This window comes from Camarhynchus parvulus, chromosome 2 (assembly GCF_901933205.1).
Source record: "Camarhynchus parvulus chromosome 2, STF_HiC, whole genome shotgun sequence".
NCBI lineage: Eukaryota > Metazoa > Chordata > Aves > Passeriformes > Thraupidae > Camarhynchus > Camarhynchus parvulus.
In genome coordinates this window covers 107160389-107175525 of record NC_044572.1, presented here as the reverse complement: position 1 = coordinate 107175525, position 15137 = coordinate 107160389, and the positions used below count along the sequence as shown (strand labels likewise).

At 37.6% G+C, this 15137-nt stretch overlaps 1 long non-coding RNA gene across 1 annotated transcript; it reads right to left on the bottom strand.

The window, feature by feature from the left end:
• Positions 1-4725: 4725 nt before the first annotated feature.
• LOC115914762 lies at positions 4726-14923 on the bottom strand. Its single transcript, XR_004061453.1, has 3 exons — positions 14881-14923; positions 11543-11595; positions 4726-4858 (listed from the first exon to the last, which is right to left on the bottom strand). It is a non-coding gene; the product is annotated as an uncharacterized LOC115914762 (long non-coding RNA).
• Between the last annotated feature and the right edge of the window lie 214 nt (positions 14924-15137).

Below are 15137 nucleotides of genomic sequence, written 5' to 3'. Positions count from 1 at the left end.
TCTCCCTATATTCATAAAAAGGCCCAAAATGTAATCAAAGAAAATCCTGCCCTAACCAGTCAACATCACCTCAGGCCCTGCAGAAAACTTCTAGCAAGTCCTCTTGGAAGCCACTTCTGGATTCATGAAGTAGAGGAAGGTGATTGGGAATATCTAGCAGTAATTAAAGCAGAAGAACCACACCTGACCAACCTGATGACTGTCTTGCATGATTAAATTACTAGATCTGTGAATTAGTGTAAGGCAGCTGATGTTGGCTGCTTTGGTTTTAGCACGGTATTAGACATAGTATCTAAGTCAGGACATTATGGTCTAGATGAGTGAACTACCAGACAGCTGGATTGTCAGGGTCTACAGAGAGCAGTTTGAGGTTGGTACTCTACTTGCAGGCTGATTACAGGTGGAGCGCAGAGGACTCTGTATTGGGACTGTTCCTCCCAATCATAATGATTTTATGGTTGCTATTAAATTTCTTTCGAACCAACATTAAACAAAATTTCCTAGGTCAATGGTAATGATATGTTGGTTGGAGAAAGTGTGGGAAAACTAGAGTCGAAATACATCAAAGATAATTTAAATCTAGTGAACTCCCTAGATCTTGATCCCTCAAAATTATTTACACATACTTCCTAAATAAATATTTATTTCAGGCTGTGACTTGGTTTATGTCTTCATTGTTCCAAGAGATTGTAATGGGGTTTATTTTCTATAGTGCAGGGAAGTGATATGGTACTGAAAATTGTGTCAGTTAGAAGGGGGAGCCAAAGTGTCACCAAAATACCTTGTTCACTTGTTCCTCCTCTGTTAGTGTGATAGGTTTGTGTGTGTGGGTGGACGCATATATAAACAAATAGTGTTTCCTTATTTCTTCCTCTGTGCTTTGTCAGCCTGTTAACTGAGGCATGACAATACCTTCACTTTGAAAAATCAAACATAAATGGATTACTTTGAGCTCAAAGTAAAACTCCAGTTCCTAGCTCTAGTAATATATAGTGAAAGTTTCCAGACTGATGTTTCTACAGGACAGGATAAATCCTGTCTCTTTATGTTAAACAAAAAGTAATCCTAAAAGTAAATCAGTCTCAAGAAGCAGGTCTCAAGAAACAATGGTCGGAGCAGTTAATATACAAACTATGATTTGAAACTCTGATGAATGGGAGAAGAAGCAGGACAGAAATCCAAAATTCTCTTCTTTTTTTCTGGAAAAAAATGTAGCAGAAAAGGAAGTGTGACAAGGTGGATAAAGGAATGGAGTCTAATATCTCATTCATCTAAATGTCTAGAAAATTTCAATCACAATCATATTCAGGACGTGTGCCTCTATCCCAAAGCAACTAATTTTTCCAGTAAAACAAGCACAAAGAAATCATCACTGGGACAATTTTATTGTCTCATACAGGAACTCCATAGTGAGGCCTTTGCACAAATTGCCCTGAAAAATATCAGTCAAGAGAGGAGAATGATGATCACTTAAGAATAATAATTTTGATGTACTATCTGGAAAAGGAAATTTTGAAAAAAGGAGGAAAAGGGCCATGAAAACTTACTACAATAGTTTAAATACAAACTCAATTTCTTCAGAAAGTATATTCACTTTTAACTTCCATAAGGCTGGCTTCTACTCCCAGAAATGTTTCCTTCACCCATAAGACATCTTATCTGAATCAAGGACAAAAGGCTTTTTTCACAAGTGAAAACTAGAGGAACAACCTCTACAGCAACATCAGCAAGAAACTTAAATGCACATTCAAAGAACAAGTTAAAACCCTAATTGTGAAATTCATGAAGTGGCAACTTTGAGATGCAAATCAATCAAAGGCAGGATTGATACAAGGGCAGGTATAGATTCCTCCATCTTCATTCACTGGACAGTATGTATATATTGCATTTTGCTGCAGTTGTTTCTAAGCCCAGGACCCTTATGATTCATTGGCAGAAGCTACACTGTGTCAGCTGAAATGGAGTCTTTATCTGCAGCTAGAAACTGCATCATGTTTCTCTTAGCAGAAATCTCTCCTTGCATATCCGACAGGTTATTCTGCAATCATACTCTTAAAATTTTTTAAGAAAGAAAAATTCATGTTTCTTACCTAGACAGCCACACTCTATTTTCTGGAATATATATAAGAGTTATTAGAATGCTAGCGAGTTCCTTTGTATTAGCAGCATCTCAAAATACCTTGGCGCAGATTGATCCTTCACTGATTTCTTCTGACTTTTCTGGAAGGCCAAGTGTGTTTCCTGTCACTGCTAGCGTTGCCGAAGGAAGAATTACGAGAAATCCAGGCCAGCTTTCTAAAACTGCATACAGCAAACACACCCAGGTTCTATGTTTAACCCTGTAACTCAGAATAGCAAGCAGGCAGGTGAGAGACCAAATAAGATTAAGAGACCTTATTTAGCATCAGCTAACCTACTGCAGTGTTGGTGGGAGGTGGAGAGGCAGGGGAACCTGTGCTGTAGCAGCCAAACTCATCTCCAGTGTTGTCTGCCCAGTATGCAGATATTTGAGATTACAAGGTTGAGGGAGGTGCTCTTTATCAGGGTCCTCTTCTAGAGGTACATGATTTGTGAAGGAATGGCTGCTGAAAAAAAGGAGCACAGACAAATGTCTAAATAGGTACTCCTCGTATTCCTTCTCTCTGATTTCTTCTGTTATGTTACCTGGGAGTCATCACCAACTTCTGTATTTTCATATGGCAGAATCAGAAGCACTGTCAGCTTGGCTTGATGTTAATGGACCACTTACTGTGTGCATCATAGGTAGCTGTAAGGAGCATATATTTTTACTCATTATTCAAATCTAACCTAGCTTTCTTAGTGCCATAGTGATAATATTCTATGAAAGTTTAATAAGTTATAATGAGTAAGTAAAATTTATGAAGCGTGAATCTGGGATTGTTTTTTGTAACATTCGTGTTTTCCATCCTACAGTAAATAAATGGCTATTCATTTGGAAGTGTCAGAGATAACTAACAGGAGGTATTTATTTAAGCATCTTCTCATTTTGCACATGTGCAGAGCAATGATTGATATTTAGTATTTATGAGTCTAGGGATCTCTTACTGTGTTAATGCAGTTGTAGTTCTCATAAATTTGTATCTTTAATACCTAGAACATTTGTATGTTTTGGTGAACACAGAGGTAATGTAATGTGGAAGGCAGTATAGTCCCATTGCTTTATCCTTGAATGAGTGCTGTGATTCTTGTATGGCCTTCAGCAAACCATCCCTCCTCCTCTGTGGTTGGTAGTCTGTTTTTACAGTGGTCCCTGGAAGAAAGGTGCCACATACTCTCTGTGTATTTTTCATTGTTCTGAGAATATCCTCAGAGGTTTTACCCATGTCTTTAGAGCAGCTAGTTGAAAACTACGCTTCCCTTTTATCAGACCCTGTTACTCCTTTATATTAGACAAAACATGTGATAGGAGAGGATAACTAGCAAATAGGATATAACTACTGTCCAAAGATTAGAGTTTGTGACTTCTAGTTTTACTTTGGGTCCAGGCATTATCTTGGTAATTTACATAGATTATCTTTTTGCACTTCTCAAGGACTCTCAAAAGCTGTGGTGGTTCTGGTTTCTGTTGGCTGTCCTGTAAAGACATGCATAAGGAAACATTTTTTCCCACTGAAAATATGTGAAGGCTGTTCCCTTTCTGTTCTGAGAGTGGTGCATGTCACTCTGAAGGACGAATGTGAGAAGGTGAAAATCTAAGTTTGCTTTTTATTTCATGTAAAGTCAGTTCCATGAATGTTGTCCTTGCAATCTCCCAAGAGTGTCCCAAAGGGTTATGACTCCTCTTTAAAGGTGGATAATGTTGCCAAGGAACTTTGACATTGCTGATAAATGATTCTACATAAGGGTGAATCATTGATTTATTGTCTGCAGTGTGAGATTGAAATTTGTAAGAATGGAATATCTATGGACTTTTATAGACTGTTATTTGTAGCCGTAGTTTTCTGCTGGCCACTTCTTCTAAAAGAGAACTGCTGATAATGTGGAGGGAAAAGGAACAGATAATGTAACATGGAAATTCTTAAGTACTGTGGAGTTGGAAATTGGTGAGACATCATCAGTCACTTGACCTTCAAGTGAGCAATGGAGGTGTTTGTCACATAAAATAAAAGCTCTTTGGGAGAGTTCCAGAAGGAAGATGAGTGGGTCAATTTACTGCTTGGCTCCTGTCTGTCTCTGCTATGTTTCTTCATTCTCCACAGCTCCTAATGACACTAGCCAGGCTCAGAGAGAGAGAAGAGTCTCTCTTTCTTGTCTGAAATTGCATATCTAATTCAATGTTAGCCCATTAGCTCTGAATTCTGCCTTGGTGATAGCCATTTTATAATCTTCTAATCAAAAATGAGGAAAAAACCGCAATAAGCACACAGTTATTTCCATTGAGCCAGAAAGTGATATTGCCATCATTTATCTTTGTGGTTATGTCTCATTAAGAAAGTTTTATGTCTTTACACTTTTCTTCCTCTTTACTTTTTATTCTATATTGATGCATGAAGAGAGGTAAAGGGGTACTTAAAAAAAATATACAGTTTGTAGGCAATTTGAATCTCATCTAATTAGTACAAATATTTTCCCGCAAAAAATGGGATTTAGTTTTTAAGTATGAAAGATAACCAAAAATATATTGCAAGTATTTCTGAAATTGGACTTCTTACAATCAACATTGTAATCCACACATTGTAGTTCACACAACTCACTTAAGTGTTTGCAAGATATTAATTGGATTTTATTTGAAGACATTCACTTAAATCCTTAAGACATTTACAATATTTTGGAAGATCATTGTCTTTTAACTCTCTGCAGTAGCTAAGCACCTTGGAGCCACTTGTTCACCATCTTCCTGTAGGGAAAAAAATCAATCCATGGTCAGAGATAAAAAGTCTAAAAATTGAAACAAAGCAAAATATGACAATTGTACTAATAATAGTAATTATAATACCTATAATACTAATAATAATTGTAAATAAGAGGAGCAAGAGACAGTAATTAAACCAAAGAAAATAAAATTGATACACAATATAATTGGTCACTGCCTGCTGATCAATGGCCAGCCTGTCCCCCAGTAGAAATTGGCATCTCCCAACCAAGCTGGCCCAGGTTGTATACTGGCCACAACATTTTGTGGTATGGAGTATCCTTTTGGCCAGTTCAGGTCAGCTGTCCTGGCCATGGTCCCTCAAAGCTTCTTATCCAGCTCTTCCCTAGCAAAGCCTGGGAAACTGAAAAGTCCTGGACTTAGAGTTAGCAACTGCAAAAACATCAGTCTGTTATAAGTATTATTCTCATACTGAATCCAAAGCACAACACTGTATCAGCTATGAAGAAGAAAATTAGCTCTATACAACAGGAAACCAGAACGTAAGCTAAGGAATTTTACCAACATTTTACAAACAGAAGCAATTTACACAAGCAATTTACAAACAGAAAAATGGATGACATCCATCACGCCTAATAAGAGTAATGATAATACGATAATAGGTTTTCAAGTGTGTTCATGTTTTGGAAATGGATTCTTCTGCCTTTAACTTTTTCTTCAATACAGTTGTCTTTAGTAATGAGATTACTGGAAGGAGCTGAAAGCATCTCCTCTCCTCTCCTCTCCTCTCCTCTCCTCTCCTCTCCTCTCCTCTCCTCTCCTCTCCTCTCTGGAATATGAGGAAAAGATCTTTGGAGAATGCATTTCCCAAGAGTAGAACATAAAAAACAAGACAAGGGATGGATCCTAAACCAACTTCCATTATTATTACATAACTAAGTGAATGCACCTTACTTAAAAAGAAAAAAAAAAAAAAAACCAACCCAGAAATATAGAAGGGAATACCAGTGATACCTGTCCTTACAAATTCCTCTTCTGACCACTAAAGCATGTCAGTGTACATTCTGTGTTCATAAACACTTTTCCCATAGGTGTTTTTTGGTGTGGTTCCGCAGAGATGGTTTACAATGTCAGGACATGCATACCTGTCCTGCACATGCCTTGTACACATATCTGTCATGAAAAAGTATCCTTGCCACCTAGAATGATGGGAAGTGTCCTTGGCTCCCATGAAACTAATTTCCCAACAAGCTAATTACTGGAGTAAGAATTTCTCAAGACAGTTATTATATCAATGCACTTGCAGGAATAAGAGTTTTGTTGGAGAGAGTAAAATAAAGAAAAAAGGAAGCTGAAGAAAGCAAAAGGAAGCATGTAAATAGAAAAAATTCTTTCACCTATGGATTATTCTTACTTTTTTCTTCATGTAGCATCACATCAGGTGCTAACCAACACTGCAAAAAATACTACACATTCCTGATCTCCTACTAAGATTAGATATTTCCTAGTTTCAAAAAAAGCTAAACAAAACTGAATAAAGGGCTGCATTTCAGTTGCAGCTCTCCAATAATGAGTATCTGGTGTTACCTACTCAGCTGTACAGCTTGTCCAGCCTAAAAGTTCTGTAGTGTGATTTATGCACATGCCAAAATACTGAGCAAGCTTAACAGGTATGCTCTGGTTACGTTGCAGCACAAAGAAGCATAATACTTGCTTACTCTGTAGTTTTGCCAATCCCTTTCTAAATACTTTGCTTTATCAGATCAGGGTAGATGTAAATTTAATTGAAAAGGAGGAGCTGAGTAGCTGCTACCACCTAATGGGCCAGTGAAGTGTGCAGACAGAGTCCTTGCATTTCTGACTGCAAAAGTAGGTGGAGATAAAGGTCCTAAGGATCATACACATTGGTTCTGCTGAGCAGGTATAAGCTTTGACTGTTGTTCTTCAGCATCTCTGGTATATCAGCATGCTTTATTGCAGGACCACAAAGAACCTGAGACATGCTGGGGAATGTCAGTGTCTATGTTTCTCTACAGAAATGTGCATGTACGATAATCCAGGGGCTCAGGGGGGCTAGCCTCGACCAATTGGTTCTATGCCTCCGACTGGACTGTTAAATTCCTAGAAATCATAGAGGAAAGCAGTGAATTGGGAGCAATATTGTGGGCAGAGCAAAGCCGCAGGACACTAAGCAAAAGCTGTGTTCATTTCTAGTCTATAATTTATCTTGCTTATTTCCATGTGATATCAAAGGTGATATTCAGATAGTTTTAACAGATAATTAAGGAAATGGCCTAAGTGTACCAGAACCTACTGTATCGTCAAGCAAATTGCCTTACTAGTCATTATTTTTGCATCCTTTGCTATCTTCTTCCATGCAGTGCTGGAACATTTATTTCCACTGAGAAATGCAATTTTACTATAATCAAAATAATGTACTTGTCCACTTTGGTGCTCAAAGCAATTGGGAAGAAAGCCTAAAACTTCATTATTTCCTTGATTCATTTGAATAAAGTCAAAAAGCATTATTTTAATGAAGTGGAAATATGCTTTCTGACTTGGATTTTGGTTTGAATATTGTAGGGAAATGTGTGGCTTAAGTAGGTATGCTGGATCAAATGCTAAGTGCATTACCATATTTTACATAAGGATAAGGATTTAGCAAGTTGCTTGAAAAACTTGATAGGACGATTTTCTAATGTTTAAGGCATTCAAAATCAAAATGCTTCCCCCAAAGAAGCAGTCTTGATGCCACCAAGAATTCTTTTCAGAAAATTTACAATGATGTTGTAATGTTTCATTTTTATATATCTGCATTGAGGCATTTGACAGTTTTCATTTACAAATCGTGCATCTGATTCTTATTGGTTTTGTATCCTTAATAATACAGCAGCATTTCTTAAACTGTGTTAAAAATAAAACATCCGAAGTGAGTGAGCATTTTGTTTAGTTATGAGTTTTTTCAGGTTCTGTTCAGCATTAAAAAAACACTCATATTAGCACCTTTTTTATATATTTTTACCCTGTTCTGTTCTATTTTCTGTCTCACTGAATAAAAATAGCAGATATTATTGAAATGAAAATAATTCATCATTCCTAAATTAAGGTTTTTAATAAAAATAAATGTGCAATTTCAATTTTCAGAAAGTCTTTCTCTTTGCAAGAAGGGTTTTTTTGGTCTTTTATGGGTTTTCTTTTATATCTGTGATAATAACATCTTTTTTAGTTTCTATGGCCATATTTTCTGTGAAAAGAGAATTCAATTTTTTGACCAGCATAGTAACTGCTTGTAGTATATGCTGGACATATGCTTTGCAGATACATAAAAATAGCATTTTTCATTTGTTACCATTTTATTGTTTTGTCCCAAATAACATGTTGCCATGTCAACATCCTGTCAGGTCCAATGGCTACAACTGGGTGCAGCATAACACACAATACATGAGGACAAGGTGTAGAAGAAGCGATTAAAATCTGCGTTATTCTGTTTTGAGGCAGCTACCCACACACTGTTATTTCTGGTAACAAATGTCAGAAGCGCTTACCGCCCAGCCAGCTCAGAGATTGGTGGGTGCTCCTTGTTCTCTGTGACTGAAACTAATTTGGGATCATTGTCTGTTTTCACAGTCCTCTTTTCATTTCAGAGGGACAACAAAAAATACCTGCATGCAGTGGCTGCCTCCTTCTCCTGAGTGCAGGTGGTGGAACCAGGCTGGGCTAGGGGAGCGGCCCATACGCCCTCCCACGAGGAAGTCTGCCAGGGCTGCACAAAGCACCTTGTGAGTGACTTGGGAAAGAAATCTTTCAGGAATAACTTTAAACACTGCTTGCCTTCCTTCATTTTGTACAGAAAGCTCACAATTCCTTGGATACCTTTCCTAGCACTGAAAACTAAAGCAAACCTGCTTTGCAATTTAAAACATTCTAACCTCTCAAGCCACAGCTAAAGTCATAAATTTTCTGCATTCTCTCACCTGATTTATGGCAATATTCCATGGTTTGTCTTGCTTTTGGGGGTGCATTTAAATAATTGCCTAGTCAGAGTAACCTATTCTAATCTTGTATCAGTATTATTTTGGCCCATATAATTCATTCAAAGGAAAGGAGCTCCCTCATCCTTAGTTCCTAGGAAACCTTTTCGGGTAATTCATATTGACAGCAGTGAGTTGTGACATTTATCGGTGAGGTGAAGCTGACCAGCTGCAGGGCTCCTGACTGATTTACTCAGCCAAAAAGCTGCTCATGATTCCAGCCAAGTATTGACTTTTCTTTCTCTTCCCTCCCCTCTAGTTAGAAAGAAAATACAGCAGCATTTTTTATCACTACATTTTTTTTACCAGTCATATTGAAAGAGAAAATATGGACCACCTACTATATCTTCCCTCTAAAATTTAATTTCTTAATGCAAAAGGATTTTAATATGTTTCAAGGAAAGAAAATTAGCATTGAATCTAAAGAATTTGAAATATAAAATAAACAAGCAGATTTGATCTAACGTTATTGGAATCACTTACTTCAATAGCAATGAGCTTCAGTCTCATAAACAACCTGCCTGCAATCAAATGACCTTTGTAATGAAAAAGCTAAAAATTCAAACTTAGCTCATTTTCACTCTTCAAAAGCAAAAGCAAAATCTTCTACAAGTATTCTAGGATTTTGTATTTTTAAGGCTTAGATACCAATAGAAATCAAAGATAGAGAATTTCCTGTATTTCTCTCACTTATCAGTCTCTTCTTTTTGGACTAACGTGCCTGAGCCACAATCGAACTTAAGGAAAGCATGAGTATTTCTAGAACTGACATTTTCAAGCACCAGTGAATTACTGAATCACTCATTCTTGGCACTGATACATTATATCCATAATTGTTCTGCTTGAGGAGGTGACATTTCCAGAAATGGCAGTTCAGCGTGACAAAGGACAAAACACTGCTGGGAAGATAAGTGAAAGGTGACAAGACCGTGCATCTGCCAAGGAACAGGAGCTCTTTGGTACATCAGCACTAGATGCAACCAAGTTCAAGTGTTGTAATCTTGATGGAGATGCAAGTCAACCTCCATTGCTAATGCTCTCATCTGATTTCTGTGATATGGACTGCGTGGAGTTAACACAAAAGCTGTTACTGAAGCCTTTAAACCTGATGAAAAGCGTCCAGAGCGATTGCTGAGAACAGCATAGGGAACAAGTGGGTAAAACAGGTGAGAAAAAGGGGAGGGCAAAGTGGCTCAGAAAAGAACAGTCAGAAGGGGGCTGCTGATGGATCAGGAAAAAAGTTGTCACCATTATGAAAAGAACTGTGGGACAGATCAAGTTGCCACTGGCACAAATGCTCTCATTTTGTGATGACTGCAATTGAAATATAATTTACTGAAACTTCAATGTCTGTGCTAGATCTATTAAACCAGTTATTGCATTAGGGATCACTACACTCAAAGTAATCCTAAAAGTTAATCCATTGTTATTAAGCATGTGCAACTCCGTATGTTGCACATACCAGCCTGATATATAAACCCGTAGAAACTAAAAGACATATGTACTTACACCCAGCCATTCTTCCTGTGTAAAGACATTATGTATTATGATGCTCATATATAAAATGCAGCTATGTTTGAAGAAAGTGTGTATTTCTACAGATGCACTTGGGAAAAGAGCACATTTTCAATCTGTCCTTAGAGCAAGTCCTTTAACAAGAAAATATATTAAGTTGCCTTTTTGAAGTGCTGCGGCTTCTTCAAATGTAGCTGTGAAAAACGCCTTTTGTCATTCCTCCCCAGAGCATTATGTTGTGACAAGACAGTCATGTTACATAACGTGATGGGGCTGATACCCAATAGCATGTGAAAGGTTTGATCTCTTCCCCATTTAGTACGACTACCCTGAGCTGTGAGTGGCTGGACTTTGGAGGGTCTTTTTTCCTCTTTAAAGAGAAGGAACAAAGGAACACTCTGTTTGAAAGTCCTTTCATAAGAGCTGCCATCAGAAATTTTGCTAATATTTTCCTTACATCTATTAGCTGAAAACCATCTTCATCTTTAAAATATGCACATTGTTTCTGGCTCCGTCTTTCCACTATCTTATCAAGAGCAGATTTTTATTAGGGCCTATAAAACAGGCTTTGAGAAACTTAAGCATGTAATCCTGTATGGCTCATGGCAACACATGGTGAGGTGCATTCTGCACTGTCAGTGACCTACTGGCTTGACCCATTTACTTCTCAGTGCTGACAGCAGCAGGAGAGAAGGAGGAAGGAGGGCACTGAGAAGTCACTAGGAGAGGGAGGGACCAGCAGGGACGTAGGAGGCTGAAAAGCAGGAGTTCTTTCCATCTACCACCATGTATTTTTGAGACTGTTGCCGTTTTAGACTCCCTGAATCCAGTGTGTTGAGAAAGTTGCATCTTTTCAGAAGTATACTGAGGAATTATTTCCCCTGCTACAAATTAGTCCGCCACAATGTAATCCAAAAACAGTCTAATCCAACTGCTCTTAATAGAGTTATCCCAGAGATAGCACTGGCCCATCAGTGTAATTGATGTGGGTTAGGTGGCCTCAGAAACCATGTTAACTGGCGATTTACTGTGTAGCAAACAGTTTTTAGCAAAGAAGAGTTTGAAAAATTAAAGAGACTAGTCTTTCAGCTGAAGACTTTCAACAAATAAACCCAACCCCTCTGTCTTTCTGAAAAGTAAACCTTTACTGCATTTTACTGACCTACTTGAAACTGTTTTCATACTCAGAGGTCAGCAGAAGCAGCTGGGACAATACTGTAAAAGAAGAAAGAAAACAGTGGAAATGAAAAAATATAAGGCAAATACTCATGAAACTTTACAGTCATATAATACTTATATTTAATAACTGTATAAACAATGTTATTTTGATGAATGATATTGTACAGTATAGTGATAGTACTTGCAAAACTCTCCCTGGAACTTAAGCAACCAACCAACCCTGGAACTTAACCAATCCAAACCAAGACAATGCCTTTGATTACAAGTTATACCATCAGTGACACACATATTCAGTCACAGACTTCAACATGAGCAAATAGCAAACACAGCTTTTAAAAAGTAATCATCAGAGGGAAAATGAAATAACTCCAAACATTCAACTTAATGTCAAATATGTCAGTATGTCAACTTCCTAACACGATTGTTTCTAAAATGAGAGATTGTGAACTGACAAGTTAATAGATAGGTGCTTTCATTATTACATTTTCCACAACTCCAGAAAGTGAGGCCATGTTTACTTTTACTATCACCAAAACTCAGGAGACCGGCTACAGGATGATAGATATCAGGGCCCTAAAATACACTGTTGTAGGAAGACTAGGATTATTTTCCTGGATCAATCCAAGATCTCTTCTAGAGCTATGTCCTGCTCCTGATAAAACTCAAGAGTTTATGAATCACAAAACTGACAAGAGACATCATGGTCTAAATTTCCAAGTGTTTCAGTGAGACAACATTTATAAATTCTATTGTTCTAGGGAAGGGATCTTTATAACACACTGTTAAAATTCGATTTTACAATTATTAGAAAAATGCTTTTGCCTGAATTAAGGGGCAAACAAGACTATATGCTGAAGTCAATAGTATAGATTTTATTTAACAATTAATGTGAGGTAGAGAGAGATAGAAAGAAATAGAAAAAAGAGAGCAGGGAAAGAAATAGATTGTCAGAGAGTAAGATTAAGAGGAAAAAATCCACCACCCTTGGATCCAGATGGCATCCTGTTGGTCCTCTTCTGGTCTTCTCAGTGGCAGGGATCCCAAGGTCACTCAAAACTCACCATTTATACATTTTAGCAAACAAAGGAATCAATGCTCAACAGCTAACACTTCTCTTTATCCTACCATTTAAATGATTCCCTCGCTTCCAATGCTAATCAGTCCCATGCTCAGTCTTCCTCCTCTTTTGAGTTGGGCCTCACATCTTGAGTCAGTGGGCTAATTTTCAGCACAGCTGCTAAGCTCTCTTTCCTTGTGGGTACATTCTTCTCCTCCAGTCTTGTTTAATTGTCCTAAAAGCTAAGATAATTGGACAATAGTACCACCTTTATCTTATCTCAAGTCAGGTGGCTTAGCTCATATCCAAATTCTCAGAATCCAGGAGGTATGTTCAGGCAGGGGGTAGGTACAGGGAGCAGATCAGCTGTTGCTTCTTTGCACTGTTTATGGCAGTGAGCAAAGTCCTTTGATCTTAACAGCGTTTGGGGCGAGTAAATCTCTCACACATGTGCTAACAATTCTTCAGATTTTTCACAGTGTATTTGCATAGTGGAACATCTCATTTGTTGCTCAGCTGTGATACCCCCACTGTACTCCTTCAGCAGTCCTGCCTATACCTCACTCCTACCTCAGTTTACTGGTGATTCAAATAATGATGAATGCATATGTCTGCCTTAAAGACAGGCTATCCAAAAAATGTAAGCCTCTACTCCCTTTTAGTATTCTGGGAATAGCACACTTAGCCCTCTGGTACAAGCCTCATCAAAATGTGTTCAACATTATGTAAGTCTTACTCCCAGACTGAAGACTAGGAGCCAGTACTGGTCCTGTCTCCATGGCTTTCTGGTCTTTTGAGGATTTAGTCTATTTGTCAAGGCTGTAGAGATCCATTAGTCATTCATTATCCAAGTAATAAAAAGTACCTGAACACTGAAATCAAACTGAGAATTAATGGTAATCATGACATATAAGCATTGTCTACATAGCCCAGAAACAGGGAGAATGCAGGTTTATAAATTGTGTTTGTTAAGTATGTAAATGTTGTAAAATCATGCATATTCTCTGTGTGTGTTGGGTCATTCAGTAAACAGGAAAAATTCCCCTTTTGGACAGTGACAAATGAAAAGCTGCTTCTTGTGAAGAGAAACTGGAAAGCACCAAAATTGTTTGTAGATTCAAATGGTCTACAGGTTCAAACAGGCTTGAGTCCCTAATCTCTTTCGTTGAAGATTAACTAAAGGCCAATTGTGTACCTATTTGGAAGCTGTGTATTTATTCAGAATATTAACTGAGTCTTAAGACAGGAAGAATAAAGAGTGCCTTCATTCAAAGATAATAAACCTCAGCTGTTCAATATTCATATCACTTAACAAAATTAGAATTATATAGCAGAGCCTTGACTGATTGTGAAGTGAATGAATTACATGGCCAAAATGGAGTTCCAAAGCAGGACGCTGGAGAGGGTGACTGAGTTAGAGTGTAAATATTACAAAGAGAAACAATTACATGGTCGTGTCTCCCAGACATTATAATTTATGACTTTGATTCAATTAAAATAATTTCAAAGCATTCTAAGTGCAAAGGAGAGCACTCAAAGCCAGTAAAGCTATAAAAATTGGCTTTACAGATGGCTGGTTTGTTCTATAAGAAAGCAGCAGGTCCACAGAAAACTTTCACAATATCCTCCTGGTAAGTTAAAATTTGCAGAGTTGATAACAAGGTGAAGAGGACAATCATACAAATTAGTTCTAGGAAGATGGCTTGGGAAAACAGTCACCTCATTAATACCTTTTTTTCTTCTCAGAGACTCAAAAAATTAGTTCTTCTGCAGAAAACACTCACATTTTGAAGTTACGTTTTCTAGGGATAGAGTCATCCATGGCTTCCTACCCAATATATCACATTTAAGATACTGAAGACCAGATTCTGGCCACGTGTTTATGCAGATAACAAAGTAAATAAAGATGAGGCCTCTGAGATTACAACCTATTTTGGAGACAGAACAAATACTCTGCTGAAAATTTTGTAGAGGTAAACTCACATCATAATGTGAGTTTCTTCTATTCACCCTTTCTTCCCAGTTTATTACATTTCTTTTTGCTTACCTTCTCATTTATAAAAGATTTGCACTTGAATTGCCATCTTACTTTTTGTTATTTTTTGGGACTTTCCAGGATGATTATCGGTAACCAAAGGCAAACTATAATTGCAAGGTTTGTACCATCAATGCTTAAACATTCAGCTTGCATAAAGAAAAGATTCTTATGTCTGTAAGTGTATTGTTTGCATTGCTACAGAAGACATCCCAAATACCACACTTACCTGCCATGATGCCAGAAGAGAACTGTGTCACTCTGTTGCTCACACCTCACTTTAACTATTGAATCAGGTGCAAGGCAGGTTGCCATTTATAGTGTTTAATATGTTTCCTGTAAACGTGCAGGAAATATTTGTTTGAAGTTCTGAAGGAAGCAGTACTGATGTTCACAGAGATGCAACAAACTACTTGATGAAAGAAATCATTTTCAAGAAAGAGTCCTATGGGAGAAACAGAGCCTGTTTATTTACACAAAGATCAA